This window comes from Tamandua tetradactyla, chromosome 8, assembly GCF_023851605.1.
Source record: "Tamandua tetradactyla isolate mTamTet1 chromosome 8, mTamTet1.pri, whole genome shotgun sequence".
Classification (NCBI taxonomy): Eukaryota; Metazoa; Chordata; class Mammalia; order Pilosa; family Myrmecophagidae; genus Tamandua; species Tamandua tetradactyla.
The window spans coordinates 37156046-37171613 of NC_135334.1; the positions used below are offsets into that span (position 1 = coordinate 37156046).

The window sequence follows — 15568 nt, forward strand, 5'->3', positions numbered from 1 at the left end:
AAACCATGTATAAATAGGAACTTTAAAAATGTCATTAGTTACGGGGTGCCCAAATTGAATGTGGGTGGACCTTAATAGAGTTTGGGTGAAGTCCTCATAAGTGGAGCAAATTGGGCACCAAAAGAGAAAGCAGTGGTAGTAGCCAGAAGCTAGAAGTCAATGAAACCTGAAAGAAAAAGAAGATGCTGCCATGCACATTTTCATATGATGGAAAAGCCAAGGAACCCAAAAAATTGCTGGCCAGCTGAAAGATACTGACATGGGGAGGACAGGCCTTCTCCCTTCTGAAACTGTGAGCCAATAAATTTCTTTTGTTTTGAACCCATTGTATGCTATCTGTCATAGCAGCTAAGAAACTAATAAAATACACTTTTGTATTCTGACACCAGTGGTGTGCTGGAAATGAATCCTACTGACTTTTTCTTTCAACAAGCAAATTAATATTGAAGGGGGAGAACATTTTTATATTTATCATTCTATTAACATGATAAATTACTAATAAATATTAAAGAATATAGTTCTTAATTTATGATAATTCCATATATTTTCCCACTGATTATTTAACAGATTTTCTTTTTGAGCTTTTATAAAAGCATCTTTGGAACTCAGATGTTGCCAACTTTCCTCGGTTTTTTCATTCCTTCTGTTTGTCTCTTCAGAAGTTTCATTTTTCAGGTAATATAATCACCATAGCATTTTGCCAAAACATTTTTCCTATAGGCTTTTATAATTTCCTTGCAATTATTTTTCTTCCAATAGCAGCTTGTGAAGCAGGGTAAAATAGAACAACTGTAAGTCCCTGATTCCCTATTCAGCTCTGAAAGAGTTAACAGTAGCTCCAAGTCCCTTTTTTCTTGTCTAGCTCCAAAGGAACTAGTACAGAGCTGCAGACTTTGGCTGCAAACTTCCTGGGACAAAAATTTCCCTGAAGTCCCCAAACTTCCCCTGTCCTGACCCGCAGGACAGTCAACGGGGTCCGCCACCTGCTGAGGGAAGAATGGCTATGGGACAGAGAGACGCAAGAAGGACAGCAAGACAGGATTCTGATCAAGCTGCAAATTTTATTAAGCAAGCCGGGTGTATATATATCGACTTGGGGAGGGAGTAGGGTATGTGGAGCATTATGATAGGAGGGAGTTCACGCCGGCGGGAAGGGCTGGTTAGATAATTGGTGGGGAGTTCGCGCCGGCAGGAAGGTCCCGGCAGGAACCTATTTCCGTGAAGAACCTTGTTGTACTATATAGATGCCATTGCATTAGCCGGGGTGGCCATGTTGGCTCAATCGCCATCTTAGGTTAGCCTCTGGTCCCCAACACTCCCCAAACCATTGCAACCTCACCAACCATAAAAGCTTCTAAAATTCTAGGCCCAAAGCAAACTCCTAATTAATAGCAGGAAGCATAGGGTCATAAAGATTGTTAACCATTTGCCCAAAGACAAATTTTAGGTATGTGACAACAAACCATAAATTCCGCTAGCTATCTCCTCCTGGAACACAGAAGACACCTAATACTCAAAGGTTACTATGGAAATCTGCCACTGGTAAAACTTTCCTATAAAACAAGCTGGCCCACTTCACTCAGTGCATGTCCCTCTATCGAGCATGCCTGTGTTAACTCCTCTAACATGTACTCTTTCTTTTTAATAAACTTCTCCTTTAATGAACTTTACTACTTATGCCTACTGGCCCTCTCATCTCTAAATTGTTTTAGTTTCAAAACTATCAAACCTGGATCAGGGTTCAGCTGGCACCACGGCCAGCAGGACACCAGTTACACTTGGATTGCTATTTCAAAGAGTTGCCTAGGAAGAGAATCCTTTAGAGGTTCACATACGGCTTTGCCAACAGAGTAGGCTTTGTCTTTGTGTACAACAGTTACTAGCTCCTCTACAAGATTGCCATTCAGCAGAATACCCATTTTTACAAGTTCTGAATCTGACAACTTGCATCTTCATAATCAAAACTAGAATATCCAAAGACAGGGATTTCAAAGTCATAAGTATCCACCACAATTCCACTCAAAGGGAAGAGATATTTGAGTGCAAAAAAGTTCTATTTTGATCAATAAACATCATACTTTTCTGAACTGCTCTTTGAGCCTTGCAAAGCATCATTATTTTTCCATTGTACTCCTCTGGTGTGATAATGGTGCTCAAAAGAAGTGACTCTAAATATTCTGTTACTTATGATTTATCAGGTAATCATGCAGGATTGATGATTGCAATTTCTTTTTCTCTATATTCGTTTAGTAATATTGTTGATGAAAGAACAGCTTTAGAAAGAACACTGGGGGTTGTCAAAATAACAGAAGCATTATATTCTTGCTCTCGTCACTGGTTAAAAACTTCCACATGCAAGAGTCCAAGAAACCTCAACCTCCAGCCACCACCCAGTGCAAGGCTACTGTCCCGATGAACTATTACACTGGGGTCATTTAAAGTCAATTTTTTATAGCACTCTTCAGGTTATTCTATTTAGACTGGTCTATAGGGTACATTCCTGCAAATACCTTTGGTTTCACTAATTTACACCCAGGCAAGGATTCCACTGGTTGTTTATGTGAATATAATCTATCTCCTATTTGCACTTCAGTGACATCTTTCATCCCAGCAATCAGATAGTCCAGTGTCCTGTATATAATTTATCAGTTGGCTGCTCATTGGGATTCAGAATTCCCATTTTGTTGATGTCATATGTCTTTTAAGAATGCGCAGAGAAAATTTTATCTGCTTTGGAAACCACTCCTTCAAATGATGCTACTTTGGCTATCACATCCTTATACTGGTCAAAGGTGGGGTTAAATACCAAGGTTTTCAGGAGATTTTGGCGATGCACTTTAGGCGAGGATATTCTTTCAATGACTGCCTGAAGAACACTTTCAATCTTTGTTCCAAGTTTAGCAGAAATCTTAATACATTCATCACTTGGAATATAAAATACCTTTTCAGTTTGTTTTTCAAACCTCTTAAGATCAGCAGTCTTCAGGTTTATCTTACTTATAATTGGAATTACTGACAGTTGTCCTTCAAAGGCAAGAAAGAAGTTTGCTACAGTTTGGGCTTGAATACCCTCATTTGCATCTACTACAAATAAAACACTCTGGGAAGCAGAGAGTGACCTGGATACTTCATAATTAAAGTAAACATGGTCCAGAGTATCAATGAAATTAAAAATGTACTACTTTCCTTCATAATTATAAAAGAGAGATGCTGGCTGTGATTTAACAGTGACTCTTCTTTATTGTTTCACTTGCAATTTGTCAAGCGCTTGCTCTTTATTCTTTGTTTTATCAATTGTCCCTATTAGTTGTAGAAGCCTATCAGTTAAGGTACTTTTTCCATGATCCACATGTGGAGTAATCCTGAAATTTCTATTTTCAACACGAAATTTAGACATGTCAATTTTTTCCTTGCGGTCTGCAGAATCGTAGAGCCTGGCGGAAGCCCAGGACTCACCAGCAGCCAAGTGGCACAAAGAGGCACCACTTCCAGGCAGTCCTCAGCAGCAGTCCAACCACCTGTTGGCACCACCAGCCCCCGCCCGAGAACACCCACATATCCCTGGGTGGCTGGGATGTCAGGAGGGAACCCCAGGAGTGACAGCACCATGGCACTGCCTGCCCATCTACAAAGGCACGCTGCTAGGTCCCAATAGCCTCGGTTTAAGCCCTAATGACTTTTGAATGCCAATTGTTATTTTTTTAGGAATTTTGAAAGCCACTTGTTAAACGTAACCATTATTAAAAATCAACTTACAGGAATGTAAAGTTAAAAACAATATTTAAAAAGGTAAGTACTATTCAGTACTCATTACTTTCTACTTCCTTTATTGCATTTTATTATAAGCTCGAGTTATTTACATCTATTTTATCTGTGTGATGGAAATGCTATATAATAATGACTTATGTATCTCTTCACAGCTCTGCATCCAGGGATATCAAGTCGGCAGACTAAAATTGGCCATAGTGGGAGTATTCGTACTATAGAAATCAACTATGGCTATAAACCAGGGCCTTTTCTCTACAGAGAGCTGGTTCTTAAATATTTACTAACACCATTTTCTCATGTCTACAATTTATCTCCCCACTCCAGAGCTTTAATCCATAGACTCTTTCACTTTTCATATGATGAAAAAGGCCCTGGTTTATAGCCATAGTTGATTTCTATAGTACGAATACTCCCACTATGGCCAATTTTAGTCTGCCGACTTGATATCCCTGGATGCAGAGCTGTGAAGAGATACATAAGTCATTATTATATAGCATTTCCATCACACAGATAAAATAGATGTAAATAACTCGAGCTTATAATAAAATGCAATAAAGGAAGTAGAAAGTAATGAGTACTGAATAGTACTTACCCTTTTAAATATTGTTTTTAACTTTACATTCCTGTAAGTTGATTTTTAATAATGGTTATGTTTAACAAGTGGCTTTCAAAATTCCTAAAAAAATAACAATTGGCATTCAAAAGTCATTAGGGCTTAAACCATGTTTACTTTAATTATGAAGTATCCAGGTCACTCTCTGCTTCCCAGAGTGTTTTATTTGTAGTAGATGCAAATGAGGGTATTCAAGCCCAAACTGTAGCAAACTTCTTTCTTGCCTTTGAAGGACAAGAAAGCCATCTCCTTTATGGCTTTCCTTTCCTTTCCATCTACCTTGGAGTTTTTCAGCCCATTATAATAGTAGTTCTTTTGTGTACACACTCAATGTCCTTTCTATTTTTTTCTCTTCAATATTCATGGTGATTTCAAATCCTGTTACAGGTAACTATTGGGATATTTCATATCTACTGTTACAAAACTGAATGTGCTTACTTGTTTTCTTTTACCTTTTTTTTTTACATGGGCAGGCACCAGGAATCGAACCCAGGTCCTCTGGCATTGCAGGCAAGCATTCTTGCCTGCTGAGCCACTGTGGCCCACCCCTTACTTGTTTTTCTTAAATTAATTGTCAAGGCTTTGAAGTGGGTTCTTGATAATTCATGGGAATTCTCTTACCTTTCCTACACATTTAGGTGGCCACGTCACACCTTCTCACAATTCTCAAACCCCTACACCTCCTTCTCCAGCCTTATCTTCAGATCATGAATTTGTGCCTCATTTTAATGAAAAAATGGAAACAATCAGAAAAGAAAAACTGCACTCATTTTCCAACCTCCCTTCCGATATTTATCTATGTTCCTGATTAAGGAAAACTTTGCACCTGTGCATCAGGTGAAACTGGAGTCATTTCTCCCAATTTTTTGCAGATGATTTTTAACCCCTACTTATAGAATTTTTCAAAACCATTTTGTTTTTTCAAAATTCCCATCTTTTTTTAAAAGGGGGAAAATTCAACTTCCCCATGGGGAGAATTACTGATAACCTCATAAGCAGTGGGGACAACCAAAGAAATTGGACGAGCCCTCAGTCTTGGGGTTTGTTCATGTGAAACTTATCCCCACATAGTATAGGCTAAGCCTACTTAAAATTAGGCCTAAGAGTCTTCCCCAGAGAACCTCTTTTGTTGCTCAAGTGTGGCCTCTCTGTCTCTCTCAGCCAATATGACAAGCAAATTCACTGCCCTCCCCCTCTCTACATGGACCATTACTCCCAGGGGTGCAACCTCCCTGACAACGTGGGACAAAATCCTAGAATGAGCTGGAACTCAGCATCAAGGGATTGAGAAAACCTTCTCGACCAAAAGGGGGAAGAGTGAAATGAGACAAAATAAAGTATCAATGGCTGAGAAATTCCAAACAGTCAAGAGGTTATCCTGGAAGTTATTCTTACGTATTATATAGATATCACCTTTTTAGTTAAGGTATAATGAAGAGGCTGGAGGGAAGTGCCTGAAAATGTAGAGCTGTGTACCACTAGCCATGTTTCTTGAAGATGAATGTATAATGATATAGCTTTCGTAGTGTAACTGTGTGATTGTGAAAACCTTGTGTCTGAAGCTCCTTTTATCTACCTTATGGACAGATGAGCAAAACATATAGATTAAAAAATAAATAAATACTAGAGGGAACAAATGTTAAAATAAATTTAGTAGACTGAAATGCTAGTGATCAATGAAAGGGGGAGGGGTAAAGGGAATGGCATTATGATGTTTCTTTTTTCTTTTTATTTCTTTTTCTGAATTGATGCAAATATTCTAAGAAATGATCATGATGATAAATATACAACTATGTGGTGAAATTGTGAGTTATTGATTATATACCAAGAATGGAATGATCATACGGTAAGAATGTTCATGTTTGCATGTTGTTATGTTTAAAAAATGTTTTTAAAATTTATAAATAAATAAAATTCCCATCCTTTTAAAAAGGAAGAAAAATGATCCCATGCCCCTCTCAGACCATCACCTCATTTCTCTGCACCTGTTTTCAGCAGAACATTTTTCTAAAACTAGTATTCTGTCCTAGTTATCTCTAACACTTGTCTTCCAAATCACTCCTAAATTCTCTCCAGGGAGGTTTTTGTACCTACTTATTAGATCTAATAAAGGACAACATTCACTTCCTCATCACCATAGGTAAATATTAGTCATTATCTTATTGCCTATTAGTAGGATCTGGTATGGACGGAACACTTTCACCTGAGTTCTAGGGCATACTCTCTCCTCTTCTTCCCTGTGTTTGCTGTTTCATTTTCATCTCCATGACTTCTAAATACTGAAGTACCTAGGTCTTCAGACTTCCTTTGTTCCGTTTCTGTACTCACTCCCTAAGTGATTTCACATAGTCTCATAATTTTAAATACCATCCATGCTGAACAAACTCAAGCTTCTGTCTCTGTCAATCTCCTGTACTTCTGCCTACTTGATATCTCCGTTTCCATTAAGCATTTCAAATATCATGTGTCCAAAATGGAACTTCAGATCTCACTATGAAAATTTGCTCCTTTGACATTCTTGCCCATATTAATGAATGAAACTCATTTCTGGCTATTCAGCCCAAAACGCTTGGCATAATATCCTTTAAAAATTTTTCTTTTATAATAATGTTATACTTACTGAAAAGCTGGGAAAATAGTACAGTAAGTTCATTTATAACCTTCACCCAGCTTTCCCTACTACTAGCAAATTACATAAGCATAGTACAATTATAAACCCCAGGAAACTTACATTGGTAAAATACTATTAACTATATTGGAAAACTTATTACAATTTCACTAGTATTTCCTCTAATGTGCTTTTTTGATCCAGAATCAAGTCCAGGTTTCCACATTACAGTTAAATTTTGCATCTCCTTAATATCTTCCAATCTGTGATAATTTATTAATTTTCTTGTCCTTCATGACCTTGCCACTTTTGATGGTTACTGAGACAGCTGTTTTGTTGAATATCTTTCAGTCTGAATTTGTGTGATATTTCTCATACTTAGATGTAGATAAATGAATTTTTGGTAAAAATACCACAAAAGAAATATCTTGTCCTTCTCAGAATATTGTATCAGTAGAGACATGATATTGGGAATGTCTTATCACTAGTGTCTTATTACTCAGTACTTGATCACTCAAATAAGGTGGTATCAGCTATTTTCTACTATAAAGTTATTATTTTCCTTTGTAATTGAATATATTGAGGAAGACTGTTTGAAACTATGCTAATGCACTGCTTCTATACAAAATTTTCCCACTGATTTTAGTGGCCATGTCTGCAACAAGTATTCCTGTGGGATTTGTATAATGGTGATTTTTCTCTTGCTCTCATTCTTTCTATATTTATTTATTGGAATTATTCTATAAGAAATAAGAGTTGTCCCTTCTTCTCTACTATTTATTCATTTTTCAATTATTCATTGATAACAGTTTGGACCCATGGACGTTTTCTTTTATAGGTTATAATTAAGTCCTGTTATTAGTTATGTTATTTCTCAGATTGTTCCAGGTTGGGCATGGGAGCATCTTCAGATTGGATTCGGTGTCTTTTGGCATGACATATCCTTTCTTGAACAGTTCCTCATTTTCTGTTACTACAAGAATCTCCAAGAAATCTTTTATTTTCCCTGCCCCAAATCTGGAAATCAACCTCTTCTCTAAGTAGCTCTTATTTCCTGGGTGGTAGTTGTACTCTCACTATATAGGTTTTATTTTCCCTTGATCCTTTCAAAAGTCAGAGCTAAAACTATAAGAATGTACAGTAAGGTTTCATGCACTAGGTTTGTCTTCTTGGAACATATAATTCCCAGAAGGTTGCAAGGTCAGCTAAATCCTAGAGGGACAGCCTCTCTAGTATTATTAATCAATTATATCACCTTATCCTTCAGGATCCTTCTCAATATGAAAAAATTAGAGCAGGCATTCTCTAAAGATCCCTATGGATTGGGAGAAGATTAAAGGAGAAGGAGGAGGAGAGAAAAATGGTCAACCAAGTATGACTGCTGAATCACCATATTAGTAATTCTTTCTAGCCTCCAGTGTTTGGGAGCAGCTAGAAGGAAAAATGTGAGAAGATGGGATATGATCTATAACTATTTGTTGAGTGTGCTTTGAAAATATTATTTTTTTCTTTCTTTGCATTGTATATACTATGCGATACAATAAAAAACTTTTTATAATATAAAAAATGAATATATATTAACTCAAATATTCAGATACATCTATATTCATTTCTATATACATATATATGAGTGCACATATCTGAGTGTGAGAGTATATATATATATATATATATAAAACCATACACATGCACATAAAACTATGAGTTCATACTGACACCTCCAATTTGAATCCAACACCTCAAGGTTTATTCTATTCCTTTCTTTATTTGAAACTCCATTCTCTATAGTGAGAAATATGGCTTTTTTTTCTAGGTTATTATTTCAATCTTAGAATGTAAATAAAGTAGTTACAGAGTTGCTAATCATACATCTATGGGAAATGGATTTTATAACAAGAGTATAATATCTGTATACATTTCATTTTGTCGTTTTAGCTGCATTATCCAGTAAAAATACCATTTGCAATTTACTTAAGTTTGTTCTTATCTTCCTGTTCTTTTCAATGGTATTAGGTTACAATTTGTAATTAATTACATTTCCAAAGCAACTTTGGGAAGTGCCTGGGCCGGGAATCAAAGCTGGGTTTCCCGCATGGCAGGCGAGAATTCTAGCACTGAACTACCTTCACATCCCCAATTTAACTGTTTTATGTCATACACTACTATATTTTAAAAATCATTTTAATTAAGTATACAATTCATTCTTTATTATTATATTCATAAAGTTGTATCACCATCCTTATTATATAATTCCAGAACATTTACATCACCCCAAAAAGAAACTCTATAGCAATTAGCTGTTGTTCTAGTTTGCCAGCTGCCAGAATGCAATATACCAGAAACAGAATGGCTATTAAAAAGGGGTATTTAATGAGTTGCTTGTTGATAGTTCTAAGGCCGAGAAAATGTCCCAATTAAACAAGTCTATAGAAATGTCCAATCAAAGGCATCCAGGGAAAGATACCTTGATTCAAGTAGGCTGATGAAGTTCAGGGTTTCTCTCTCAAGTAGAAGGCACATGGCGAACACAGTCAGGGCTTCTCTCTCGACTGGAAGGGCACATGGCAAACATGGTGTCATCTGCTAGCTTTCTCTCCTGGCTTCTGGTTTCATGAAGCTCCCCTGAAGTCATTTTCCTTCTTCATCTCCAAAGGTCACTGGCTGGCAGACTCTCTGCTTTGTGGTGCTGCAGCATTCTCTGCTCTCTCTGAATCTCTTTCTCCAAAATGTTTCTTCTTTTATAGGACTCCATTAAACCAATCAAGATCCACCCAAATGGGTGGAGACATGTCGTCACCTCATCCAATTTAACAACCACTCTTGACTAAATCACATCCAGGGAGATGATCCAATCACAGTTTCAAACATACAGTATTGAACAGGAATTATTCTACCTTTATGAAATGGGATTTTGGTTAAAACATGGATTTTCTAGGGGGCATACTTCCTTTCAAACCAGCACAGCTGTCATTCCCCATTTTCCCCACACCCAGCCCCTGGCAACCACATTTTTATTTTCTGTCTCTATGGATTTGTTTATACTGGGCATTTCATATAAACAGAATCATACAATAGTTTTTTTGTATTTGGCTTCTTTCACATAGTAGTATAATGTTTTCAAGGTTCATACATGTTGTATCATGTATCATACATCATTACTTTATGTGGCTGAATAATATTCCATTGTATGTACATATTACATTTTGTTTATCCATAATTCAGTTGATGAACATTTGGGTTGTTTCCATTCCATTACGAATATGGATGTCATGAACAGTCATGCACAAATGCTTGTGTGAATATATTTTCATTTCTGTGGTGTATATACTTGGGAATAAAATTGCTGAGTCATACAGGAACTGTATATTTAACTTTTTGAGGAATTGCTAAACTGTTTTAAAAAGCAACTGGCTATTGTACATTCCCATGAAAAATGTATGTGCCAAGATCCAACCTAACCTGACCCCTTTGAAATATAAACCAAATCATGTAATTTCTCCACTCAAAGAACTCTAATAGTTTCCTGTCTCAATCAGTGTAGAATTTAAGTCCCTACAAATCTCTAAATATCCTTACATAATTTCATATATAGCTCTATTTCTAACTTCATCCCCCACTGGTTTTCTGCTTGCTCTCCTTGCTTCAACTCTACTGACCCTTTGTTGTTTCTCAAGTATGATTTCTAATCAGGATCTTTATATTCTCTTTCTTCATATACCCACAGGTCCTACTCTCACTTCCAAGGATCATCTAATTGGAGATATCTTCTATGATTTTCTTATAAAAAATAATAAACTCTCTGTTTAATTTCCTAGTTGTGAAAACAGATAGCATCATTAAGTTTGCTTAAATAATGGGAATTTATTCAGCATAAAGGAATAGAATAAACCTTGAGGTGTTGGATTAGAATTGGAGGTGTCAGTATGAATTCATAGTTTTATGTGCATGTGTATGGTTATAAATCTGTAAGATTTGAGGCTAGGAAAGAAAGCATCAGGAAGGTGATGCTTTCTTCCCAAAGACCATGGCATTTTGGGTATTATGATCAGGGATCGTCGGTCCTTGGCTTTTCTGTCACATGGAAATGCATGTGGCGGTTTCTCCTTGCTCTCTGTCTGTCTGACTTTCTCTCTGCTTATAAAGGGCTCCAGGAATCTGGATCTGCTGTTGAAACCCTCTGAGGAATTTTTCATTTCTATTGTTACGGTCTTCAACCCCATTATTCCTGTTTGGATCCTTTAAAAATTTTCTATCTCTTTATTGATATTCTCATTCATTGTTTTCTTGATATTCTTTAGCTTTTTTCTCTATATTTTCCTTTATCTCTTTGAGGATACTGAAGATCATTTTTTAAAAGTCTTGGACTGATATGTCCAATGTCCGGTCTTCTTCATTGATGGTTTCTGAATTTTTATCTTGTTCCTATGGATGGCCCATCATTTCTTGATTTTTTTTTTTTTTTGTCTTTGTAATCTTTTTTGCACACTGTACATTTTAACATTTTAATGTGTTGGTACTGAGATTTAGTCCCTGAGCTGTCTATTTCTTACACTGTGTCCATCTAGTAATATGACAGAGATTTGAGTGCCAGGAGCTAACAAAAACAAGCACACCAAGGCAAAAAACAATTCACCATCTTTGCATGGCAAAGATAGGCTGGCTTCTGGTCTTCTTTAGAATGTAGAGCTTCTATCAAGGCCAGCCAAAGCAAAAGTGCAAGATCCTCTGGGTCTTTTCTGATTCTGTGTTTTGCCTGAGGCTTGCATTCCTGGCCTTAGGAATTCCTCCATTATAAGAATTTGAATGCCCTCTCTGGCCCTTCGGAAATAGGCAACACCTCCTTCATTGCTCTATTGTGGGTCTCAAAGTGGTAAACCTTTGCCCCTGGCTATTTTCATTTAATTATTTCTTACACTGCTTCAGCTGTCTGCAAGCTGCTTCTGCCTGTAAGACAAGTTCTGTCAGGGTGAGCCAAATACAAGTGTCCTGGTTCAGCCTTTCAGGCTGTGACTTGATAGATTGGCACCAGCTTCCAGGCACCCCAATATGCACATAAGAGTGGATCTACTCGCTCAAAACAGGGTTGAGGATGCACAACGGGAGTGCAGGCTGGCTCCACACAGCAATGGGGAAGGGAAGGGGGAAGGGCCAGCAAAGGCAATATGAGCTTTTACTGCTTTTTAAATTGCATTTTCTGGATTTAGCACTTGTCCAGTGCCTGCAATCCTTTAAATGTTTTCTGGAGTTTGGAAGATGATGGGCCTGATTTTTTTTTGCTAGTTGTTCAAAGTCTTTTTGAGAGAACAGAAATCTGGAGTATAATGATGGACTAGAAAGGCTTACCAGAATATGTCACATGAGCACCAGAGCATCTACATTTTATCTCCTGCAATATTACCAATCATTGGGATAATGCCTGGCATGGTGTTATAGATACTGAAATTATAACTTACTTAAATAAATTAATGGGCCATGGATGTAGTGAGAAAATTAAGAAAAAGAAACCTAGGCTACAACGACATTAAATTTTAACTTCAAAATTAAGAATGAAAGTTTTAATATATTTTATGATTTCCAGAATTAGCTGATTCATTTAGTGGGTTGAATATCTCTGTGTATGAATTACAAATATGTTTTTCCTTCAACAGAATCCAGATCAGTAGAATTTACAGCAATTAATTCTGCTTTTCCCCCCCAGTTCAATATCCAAATATGAGATGAAAGAAAGGAAGGCTTACTAGTTGTTTCCCTTTACAAATCCAAAATTGTGGTGTACATCTCTGCCCGACCCAACTTCTGCCTGAACTGTCTCCATCTGTTTGGCACCATGTGGTATCTAGCATATGCCAAGCAATCAGTCACTCCCCTGTATGTAAGGGGAGACAATGAAAAGATTAATACAGCTCCTTCAACTCTGATGAGGAACACAATGGCTCAGCGACTTCACACACACATTCTAGAAATTACTGTACTGCAGAAAATTGTTAAAGCAATTTCTGGGCTGAATGAAATATTAAAAAACAATTTTACAAAGCAAGCATACTGAACAATGTACTTGGCAATCCCCTCTATTCCTCATTCTCTTGCCTGGTTGATGAGACACTTTGGGGAAATCCCACACAGCAGCCTTAAGAAGGTGTTTCTTCTGTGTTGAAAAATCAGAGCAAGAGCTGGTGGTTGCAGGAAATCAGGATGACAAGGCCATCCACACTGGGAGAGTATGAGAAAATAAATCTTACAAGAAACAGGGAGATTAAGTAAAAACATCCACAAAATTAACTGCTAGGCTTATACGCTCTTGCCCCACATGATTCATATAAAGCCAATATTTAAGTATAACCTCTAGATAAGGAGACTTAATGGTTCCTTTCTGGAGTTTGCTATTTGAACTAATAGATAACTCCTACTAATTCTGACATTTGGAGGGCATCCAATGAAACAGGTTAAGTCCCTCATCATATTACCCAACAACGAGTACCCGTCAATGTATTAGTACATCTCCCGTCATCACACACACAAAAGCCTTCCAATCAACTTTTTAATGCCTCACTTTTTAAAAAAATTTTAATCATTTTTTTAATTGTAAAATATACCATATATACACAACAAAGAAAGAAAAAAGTAATAATTTTCAAAGAACACTTCAATAAGCAGATATAGAACAGATCCTAGAGTGCTACCATTCGATCATCTCAGATTTTTCCTTTTAGCTGCTCCAAAACACTGGAGGCTAGAAGAAATATTAATACAGATTCAGTAACCATACTCATTTGTTAAAACCCATTTTCTCTGTTATACCTCCTCCTTCTCCTTTAATCCCTCTCCCACTCTCTAGGGATCCATGGGAAGTGCCCATTCCGACTCTTTCATGCTAGGTCAGATAAATCCTAAAACCCGAGGGACCAGCCTTTCCAGGATAATCAGTTGATTGCATCTCCCTGTCCTTCAGTGCCTCATTTTTTTTTTTTTTGCATGGGCAGGCACCGGTAATCGAACCTGGGTCCCGGCATGGCAGGCGGGAACTCTGCCTGCTGAGCCACCGTGGCTCGCCCCAGTGCCCCACTTTTAAATGAAAAGTCAGATATTTGAAATAGAACAGTCTCAGACACAAAAAAGGGCAAGATTTAAAATAATAGGAAGATAGAAAATACAAACTAGGGATGTTACAAAAAGCATGAAGAAAATGCCATGAAATTGTAATTAATATCCTCAAAGAAGTGAAAAAAATATTACATTTATGAAACAAGAATAGTATCCCATGCAATAGATCATTCAAAGAATTTAGAAAAAGATCATTTGAAAATATGAGAGTGGAAATAAGAATTTTTACACAAGGGATAGGAGATAAATTTGAATAACTCTCCCTGGACATAGCACTAACAACAAACGTTTCTGAAAAATGAAACAAATATAAGAAAAGGATAAAACTGAGAAATACGTATTTAAAAACCTCCCAGAAACCTAGCTAAACCTGGCTTTAGTTTCTCAGTGGAGATTGAAAGCCTCCACTGAGTGTTCAACATATTATGTGAAGAAGTAGCCATCATCAAAATACCTCATAAAAAGATTTCAAAGCACCATATGAAATAATATTGAATGTATCTTAAAAGCTTCAAGAAAAAGGAAAAAATAGGTCTTTTACAGGTGTTAGGTCTGAGAATCATAATAGACTTCTCAAAAGTGATGTTGGAAGCTAGAATTTAATGGAAATATTCCTTCCAAAATCAGAAAAAAAGTTATTTTTTAACATAGTATCTGACTCCCACTAGATCAGTAAAATTAATTTTTCACACAATCGAGGTCCAGAACAAATACTTTTCACGTGCACCTTTTCTCATGAAACTATTCCAGTACATGCTTCACAAAGACAAGGGACTAAGCCAAGAAAGAAGAATCCTTGGGGTCCAGGAAAATGTGAATCCAGCAGGGCAGAGAGAAGAAAACTATTCCAAGGAGAGTGATGAAGGGACATCTTAGAAAAATAATCTGCTGCAGGAAGAGGGAACTGCAGCTGAGATTGGAACAAAGAGACAAGGAGTGGCATTGGAATGTGTTCATGAAAATGAAATGAATAAAACAATAAAAAATAAAAAGGTAAAAAAATACTTGCTCTTAACAAATGCAATGAGTGATTATTTCCACTTACTCGGGAGGGTTTGGGGATGAGGGAATTATGGATATATAGAAAATTAGCAAACAAACAAGCAAAAGGCAATTATGACACCAGGGAAAACAAAAATTTAGCAAGAATAGAAATTTAATTGGAATTTATAGGTCAACTGTCAATATTATTTACACATTCATAATAAAAATATATTGATGTAATAAAAATACTTGATATAAATACTGGGGGTGGGGGGCTCATAAGGAAGGTAATGATTTTTTGGTGGTTAGGGGTGCATAAGAAAGTTAAATTCTTTTCTTCCATATAAAAGTTCAATATATAATGCCAAAAAACTGTAAACTATTCAAGCAGCATATGAATTGTTACTAAGAAATGTGAGAGTAGGTATCCCAAGAAATGGTACAAAGAGGTAAATATGGTTTCTCTCAATTAATAAGAAACCAGATTGGAACAA

General features: G+C 36.7%; 1 pseudogene; it reads right to left on the reverse strand.

Moving 5' to 3' along the window:
- Positions 1-584: 584 nt before the first annotated feature.
- Positions 585-13845, reverse strand: LOC143645061 (translation factor GUF1, mitochondrial-like; annotated as a pseudogene).
- Between the last annotated feature and the right edge of the window lie 1723 nt (positions 13846-15568).